The 8668-nt window shown below is 40.2% G+C and overlaps 1 non-coding gene across 1 annotated transcript; it reads left to right on the plus strand.

Annotated features, from left to right (window-relative positions):
- The first annotated feature begins 7643 nt into the window (after nucleotides 1-7643).
- LOC145565809 (small nucleolar RNA R71) lies at nucleotides 7644-7749 on the plus strand. The gene has a single exon (XR_014095185.1). It is a non-coding gene; the product is annotated as a small nucleolar RNA R71 (small nucleolar RNA).
- The last annotated feature ends 919 nt before the right edge of the window (nucleotides 7750-8668 follow it).

Here is an 8668-nt window from a genome sequence, read left to right on the forward strand (position 1 = left end):
ACCTTAGAGGCCTCCAAGTCAATGAATCCGTCTTCGTCTTACGGTTTGTAGCCTCCTTGCTCGGAATCAAGAACCAATCCTTCACTCGAGATAACTTCCATATGAAAACATTACGCCTCTTGGTACGATCAATGAATTTTTGGTTTACAAGGGCGTAAACATTGAGGAAATGAGACGGTGTCCTCTCCCGAGGGTCGACTATCGGAGGGAGCTCGAATACCAAATCTTTATATGAGTCATTGAGGCAAAGTGCGAATATAGAGATCATGCCCCCATTTGGATGCTCCCCGAAAGTGAAACACCATCTCGGATGTCTAGAAATCGGTTGATCAAATGTTGAGTAAAATCTACAAGCTCGATCTCATGTGACTCCTGATCGGAAATCCATAGCCAACAAAGTTCCTCTCGGGAGATGGCTTGCAAAGAATCCTTCGAGCAAAGGGCATATGTGAAAATACGGTTAAAGTATCTCATAGCCGGATGTACAATCGATGCGGACTTAGAAGTTAGAGGCTCATATTTCCCTTCATCGGAGATACGTCGCAACCACCGGAGTTCGTCATACCCATGGTCACTCGTAATTTTACCATTAGCCGAATAGACAAGATGGTCTTTATCAACGGCCCATAGAAACCAAAAGTAAGAACAAAGTTGAGACTCCGACAACCGATGATCATTGTTGAAAAGTTGGAAGGTCAAAGTTCTTGAAGAGTCACCACTAGTCTCTCGGACCACTTCTAGGGATGATAGAAACTCATACGTCACCCTAGCATAGGTAGGGGCACTCAAATCCAAGAACTCTAAAAGACCGAGGTTCTTGGCAAGGAGGCGGACGTCATCATCAATTCAAAGTAATTTGTTTGATCATAGAATCTTGTCGACTAACGTATGGTAGTTGCTTGATCATAGAACCTTGTCGACTTAAGCTTCCTTTTGGTAAGTTGCTTGAACCTATCCCAATGCATTTCTTTGGAGAATTCAATGCCATACGTTTCTACCACCTCGGGAGGAGGTGGAACGTGTCGAGCTTTGCTTTAACTTGGTCTAGCATGCTTCTTATGACGGATAGGGGCCATCTACAAGAAGCAAAGCAATTCATGAGAAATTCATTTACAATTATCATTGTTTAAAAAGATTCATAAGAAATTGCTCTAAAATCAAGCACAAACATTATTCAATAAAAAATGAAACAAGAAATGGTCACACATGAACTATCCATGAATATAGAAACATAAGTTTGAAGCAACTATTCATGAATCAAAGGAAAAATTTGACACAAGAGACCAAATCATGAATCATTATGAGCAAATTAATCTCAAAACATTGAATTATCAAAGAATTGAAGCTATCATATACAATACCCATGAGAGAGAAAATGACCAACAATGGTGAATTAAGGATTCAAGCAAGGTATACAAATTCATCATGAAAAAACTTCAATTTAACATCCAATAACATCATTCAACACAAAATACAAGCTAAAAGAACCAACAATGGAGTTCTACCATGAAAGCAAAAACAAGGGTTTCATGCTTCAAAAATGAGGAAGAAGATGACTAGAGAATGAGAAATTATACCTCAATGAAGCTTTTAATCACTTGAAAATTGCACAATTGATTAATATAGACCAAATAGAACAACCAAAGTCAAGTTCCAAGCACTAAATCAAAACCCACAAAATTCGAAATTTATGCCCAATTTTTGAATTTCAAGTTCGAAATTTCTGAATTTGTTTCGTTGTTTTTGAAAGGATTTGATTATGCTTTGATATAATTTGTGAAGAAATGATATTAAGAATGTATTTTAAATAAATTAGCAAGGGTTTGGAAAGAGGTAGATAAGAGAGGAGTGAGAGGGGTGAGATGAGGGGGAAATCGGGGAGAGAGAAAGGGTATGAGGGGGGGTTTTTGTGAGGGAGGGCACGAAGGCTGGGGCTAGGCGCTGCCATGGCTAGTGCGCGCGCACACCCCTTTGTGAGTGCGCACCAGCCAAGGCAGGAGGGGTTTTCTTCCTCGGAATTGTGCAACAAAAGCAAAATTTATGACCTACCTGGTGCGTGTGCACCAGGTAGGGTCAAGGGGGGGCTCAAAATCCTCAAATTTGCACCAAAAATTATCCAAATTGCTGACCCCTATGGTGCGCGTGCGCAACCTATGGTGTGTGCGCACCAATCACAGCCTAGGGGAGGAAATTTTTGCTCTTGAACACACTCTTGTGCTTGCGCGTTCATAGGTGCTAACGAGCGTCATGATCGAGTGCTTAAAAATCACACAAAAATGTTTCAAAAATCACTCGGTCATGAATAAAAATTCATGAAAATGCAAAAACAAGAGCGCGTATGCTCAACAAACTCCTTCACCTATGATTAATCAAACCTCATGAAACCTTAAATACCACCGAAATTGTTGAAAATCATCATCAATTCAATCTTGTGGTACCTATAATCAAGAAAATAAAGAAAAATAAGGAAAGTTCTCAAAATTAAAGGAAATAGAGAGAATTGAAAAATCAAAAGAAAAGGTTAGAAAACCGGGTTGCCTCCCTAGAAGCGCTTGATTAACGTCATAGCTCGACGTTCTCCACCTATTAAGGTGGTTGTCGGAGAAGCAATATGTAAATAAGGCCAACTAAAGCACCATCGAAATACTTCTTGAGTCGATGGCCAATGACCTTAAACGTAGATGAAGAATCCATCATTGAAACCTCTACAACACCACTAGGAAAGACATTTTTAACCAAGTAAGGACCGCTCCATCTTGACATGAGTTTTCCGGGAAATAACTTCATTTTTGAATTGTAGAGAAGAACTTTATCACTAACACAAAACTCTTTCTTCTCGATAAGCTTATCATGAGTTTCCTTGGAACGAGCTTTGTAAATACTAGCACAATCATAAGCATCAAGCCGAAGCTCCTCTAGCTCATGAAGATCTAACCACCTTTTCTCCCCTGCACTTGCCAAATTAAAGTTTATCTTCTTGATTGCCCATAAAGCATGGTGTTCGAGGTCTACCGGGAGATAGCATGATTTTCCATAGACTAAGCGGTATGGAGTGGTACCTGTAGGTGTCTTGAAAGCCGTTCTATAGGCCCAAAGAGCATCATCCAACTTGTCCGACCAATCCTTCTTATTTCTTGAAACCATCTTTTCAAAAATTAACTTGATTTGACGATTGGAAACCTCCACTTGGCCGCTTGTTTGAGGATGATATGGAAGGCCAAATCGTTGATGAACTCCATGCTTTTGCAACATCTTTTGAAAGGAATTGTGAATAAAATGAGAACCATTATCGCTTATCACCGCTTTAAGCACACCAAATCTTGGAAAGATGATCTTTTTGAACAATTTCATTACCACCTTGTGGTCATTTGTTGGAGAAGCATTGGCCTCAACCCATTTAGACACATAATCCAGCGCCACAAGAATGTAATGATTTCCAAAGGATGAGGGAAACGGTCCCATGAAATCAATTCCCCATACATCAAATACCTCCAACTCAAGAATAGGTTGTTGAGGCATCTCATTTCACTTGGAGATATTCCCAACTCGTTGACAACGATCACATAACTTAACAAAACCCCATGAATCCTTGAAGAGATGTGGCCACCATAAACCACTTTGAAGAATCTTAGTGGCGGTTTTAGAAACACCCATATGGCCACCACTAGGATCCGAATGGCCCATCTTCAAAATATTAGGCACCTCTTCATTGGGAACACAACGCCTAAGTAAGCCATCGACTCCTCGCTTGTACAAGATGGGATCATCCCACACATAGTGTCTTGCCTCTCTCTTGAGCTTCTTTCGTTGATTCTTAGAAAAGGAAGGTGGAAACTCCCCACATGCAAGAAAGTTCACTAAGTCGGCGAACCATGGGAGCTCTTTCCCCTTAATAGCATATATGAAGTCATCAAGCATTCTATCCTCAATTGGAGAACCATCATCATGAACTTGAGAATCTTCAAGGCGAGAGAGATGCTCCGCCACAGCATTTTCCGCTCCTCTCTTATCCCTAATCTCAATATCAAAAGTTTGAATTTCAAGTAACCATCGGATCAACCTAGGCTTGGAATCTTTCTTGGCAAAAAGGTACTTGAGAGCCGCATGATCCGTAAAGACAATGGTCTTAGAACCCAACAAATCATAACGAAACTTCTCAAAAGCATGAACAATAGCCAAAAATTCCTTTTTCGTTGTGGTGTAGTTCCTTTGAGCACCATTTAGAGTCTTGGACATATAATAGATCACATGTAGCTTCTTTTCCACTCTTTGACCCAAGACACCTCCAATTGCCGAATTGCTCGCATCACACATCAACTCAAAAGGTAAATCCTATGTTGGAGCTTGAACAATAGGAGTAGAGATTAGAGCCTTCTTCAACTTATTGAATGCTTCCAAACACTCATCATCAAATACAAACTCGGCATCCTTTTGAAGAAGATCATTGAGGGGCTTTGCAATGAGCGAGAAATCCTTGATGAACCTTCTATAAAACCCGGCATGTCCTAAGAAAGATCACACTCCTTTCACATTGACCGAAGGTGGAAGCTTCTCAATAATCTCAATTTTTGCTTTATCCACCTCTATCCCCTTGTGAGAAATCTTATGGCCAAGGACTATGCCTTCCTCCACCGTGAAATGACACTTCTCCCAATTTAAAACCAAGTTCACCTTCTCACACCTTGCTAAACATTTCTCAAGGTTTTCAAGGCATGCCTCAAATGAAACACCTCCTACAGAGAAATCATCCATAAACACTTCCATCTCCTCCTCCAACATGTCCCCAAAAATACACATCATACATCGTTGGAATGTTGCGGGAGCATTACAAAGGCCAAAACGGCATTCTCCTATAAGCAAATGTTCCATAGGGACAAGTGAATGTTGTTTTCTCTTGGTCATCCGAGTTGATAGGGATTTGGAAAAATCCCGAATAACCATCAAGAAAACAATAGAACTTGTGCCTCGTTAGTCTCTTAAGAATTTGATCAATGAAAGGAAGGGGGAATTGATCTTTCTTGGCGGATGTGTTTACACGTCTATAGTCTATACAAATCCTCCATCCCGTGACCGTCCTCGTCGGAATGAGCTCACCTCTCTCATTCTCGACAACAGTCATGCCTCCCTTCTTTGGAACAACATGAACGGGGGAGACCCACCTAGAACTCGAGATGGGGAATATAATTCCGGCATCCAAAAGTTTGGTGATCTCCTTTTTCACTATCTCTCCCATTCGGGGATGTAGCTTTCGTTGTCTCTCAATAGAAGGTAGAGCACCCTCCTAAAGGGTTATGTGATGTGTACATAAAGCGAGGCTTATACCTTTGAGGTCATCAGTGGTATAACCCAAAGCTCTTTGGTGATTTCTCAAAACATCACACAACTCTTGAGCTTGGCACTCACTCAAAGAAGAGCTAACAATCACGGGAAAAGTGGAGTTGGGTCTCAAGAATTCATATCTAAGGTGTGATGGAAGAGGTTTGACCTCAACCATTGGAACACCTTGACCTTCCCTTGATGTAGCCACTTGCAACGCTTCTTAGCTAGAAATGCTCATATACATTTTCTCTTCAACATCCTCAAGGCTTCCATTGATCACATCTTCATACAAAGCCATCTCCTTGCTAGGAGCACCTATCTTTTCCTTATTCAACAAAACATTCTCAAGAGCGTCGTTAGAGGTGAGCAATTTCTCATGCATGGAAGACACAACATGATCAAGAGAATCAATCAACATGCAATTTTATAAAGAAGAACTTGGATACTTCATATTACCATTCAAGTCAAATTCAATAACTTCATCCCCTACTTTGAGTGAAATTTTAGCACTCTTCACATCTATCATAGCATCCGAAGTAGCAAAGAATGATCTCCCTAGAATGATAGGAATGCTAGCATCTTTGTCCATCTCAAGAACCACAAAATCCACCGGAATAACAAATTTCCCAACCCTCAAAGGGACATCCTCCACCTTACCCTTAGGAAATTTAATTAATCTATCGGTCAATTGCAAGGTGATGTTAGTAGGTAAGAGTTCCCCTAGCTCAAGTCTTTGGTACACCGAATATGGCATAAGGCTAACACTAGCTCCTAGGTCACATAAGGCATTCTCGATTTGCATTTTGTAAATGGCACAAGGGATGGAAAAGTTTCCAAGGTCTTTTAGTTTTGGTGGCATCTTGTTCATTATGATTGTACTACAATTCTCAGTCAAGTTCACCGTCTCTACAACATCACAAGTCCTCCTACCGCTCAAAATGTCTTTGAGGAATTTTGCATAGTTGGGCATTTGGGTGACAACTTCGGTAAATGGTAAAGAAAGGTTAAGTTGCTTGAGCATGTCAATAAATCTTCCAAATTGTTCATCCAACTTATGTCTCATGAATTTTTGTGGATAAGGAAGCTTGGGTTTCACAATTTCTTTCTCCACTCTCACCTCACTAGGTTTCTCAATCTCAACCTCACTTAAAGATGCACCATCTCTCTCATATTCTACCAAATCCTCTTTTGTGGCCTCCTTGGTCTCACTCTTCCTAGGCAAACTCCCCTCAAGATCCTTACCAATCCTTGTAACAATAGCATTGACCGGTCTCTTGGGATCTAGGCCTTGGGAAGGTAAATAAGAAGGAATAGCATGGTCTTTTAAAGCATTAGAAAGTTGAGAAATTTGGTTTTCAAGCATCTTATTATGAGTCATCATTTAATTAAATTTCTTGTCACTTACGCCCATGTAAGTGTTCAACAACTTTGTTTGGTTTTCAATGATTTCTTCCAAATTAGTCCTATGAGAAGAAGAAGAAGAGGATTGAACATAGGAATTACCATTTTGGGTCTTTGGAGCAAATCCGGGTGGGGGACCCCTTTGAGAGTTATTTTGAAAATTTTCCCTATTTTGATTGTTCCAATTACGTCTACCTTGATTATGGTTACCATAACCTTGGTTATGATTACCATAATTTTGGTTTTGATTTTGGCTACTATAACCTTGGTTGTTATAGTTACATCAGGAATTTTGGTTCCCATGGTTCCTATTACCACCACCTTGGTTGTAGTTGTCAAAATTGCCATGGTTGTTGTAATTCCTATTCCATTGACCTCTTTGATTCTCAAACCTAGAATCATTATTGTTTGATACATAGTTCATATGCTCATTCACATTTCCATCTTGATCATCACAAACATCCATACATGCATGAGGGTAATTAGAAAAATCATGATCATACGATCCACAATCATCACAAAACAAGCAACCACTAGGCATGTTACTAGAAGAGGGAGGGGGTTGAGAATTAGAAGAAATACCTCTCCCCTTAGATTGGGAGTGAAGATTTGAAACTTGGTAGGTAGCACTTTCCAACTTCGCCTTGATAGCAAACATTTCCTTCCCCAAGTTTGTCATTTGTGAGGATAGATTGTTGATTGCATTTAGGTGATCGACCGAGTACACCGAAGAGCTACTCTTGCTAGTTGACTCCCTTTCTCCATCTTGCCAATCTCTATAGTACCTCACTACGTCTTTAATTATTTCTATCACTTCCTCTTTCGTTTTATTCATGATGGGATCTTCGGCTCCAACATCTAGACATGATTTCCCTTGAGGACTAAGGCCTCCATAGAAAATTTGAATAATTTGATAAGTAGGAATTTCGTGGTGAGGACATTCTCTTTGATATTCTTTTTATCTCTCCCATACTTCATAGAGGCTCTCACTAGGCTTTTGCTTGAAACCTTGAATCAAAGCTCTAGCCTCCGCCGTTTTCTTTTGTGGATAGAAACGAGATAGAAATTCCTTGGTCACTTCGTCCCATGTCCTTAGAGAATTCGGCTTGACTTCCTTGTCTAGCTATTCCAAGGCACGCCCTACGAGGGAAAAGGGGAAAAGCTTGAGGCGGATGAATTCTTGGGAAATTCCATTCACCTTGATAGTATTGCAATATTTTTCGAACTCCATGAGATGATTTAGTGGGCTTTCATGTTTGGCCCCACTAAATTGTCGCCTCTTTATCAAAGGGATTATTGCCAGCCTTATTTCAAAGTCCTTTGCCGGTGTTGTAGGTGGAGCAATCCCACTCTCAAATCTATATGCACCCGGAATCCCCAATTCTTTCAACGCCACCCTTAGATTTTCTCCCATTCTTGCTTGTTCCTCTTGTTATGGTTCTTCTTCACTTGAAGTGCTAGGGCTCAAAGATTGTCTAGCAACCCTTATCCTTGCAATAGTTCTCTCAATTTCCGGATCAAATGGCACTAGTGAATGACCACATGCTTTATGCATACAATCTCAAAAGAAATGATTAGTAGCACGGCTACAAGTGTAGCCTAAAAGAAAAATCTTTTTGTATTTTCAACTAAGGATAAAATAGACTCAACAACTATAACAAAGCACCAATATCACTCCCCGACAACGGTGCTATTTTTGACATAGAATGTAGGACGTTTTCTACCCTCCCCTAGAGCCAAACAAAATTTATAAACACTCGACCAACCTAATACGAGTATATGGTAAGTCAAGGGTCAAACCCAAAGGAATGAGTAGGTGTAAGCTATAGCCTAGGTCAAGCTACTTTGAACATTGTAGGAAGATATGGTTGGTAACTAAGGTAACGAGAAAGCTAGATAAATTGAGCAATTCAATATACTAAACACTAGGGATATAGGTTCCACATGC

The sequence above is a fragment of the Chenopodium album genome, chromosome 10 (genome assembly GCF_948465745.1).
Source record: "Chenopodium album chromosome 10, dcCheAlbu1.1, whole genome shotgun sequence".
Classification (NCBI taxonomy): domain Eukaryota; kingdom Viridiplantae; phylum Streptophyta; class Magnoliopsida; order Caryophyllales; family Amaranthaceae; genus Chenopodium; species Chenopodium album.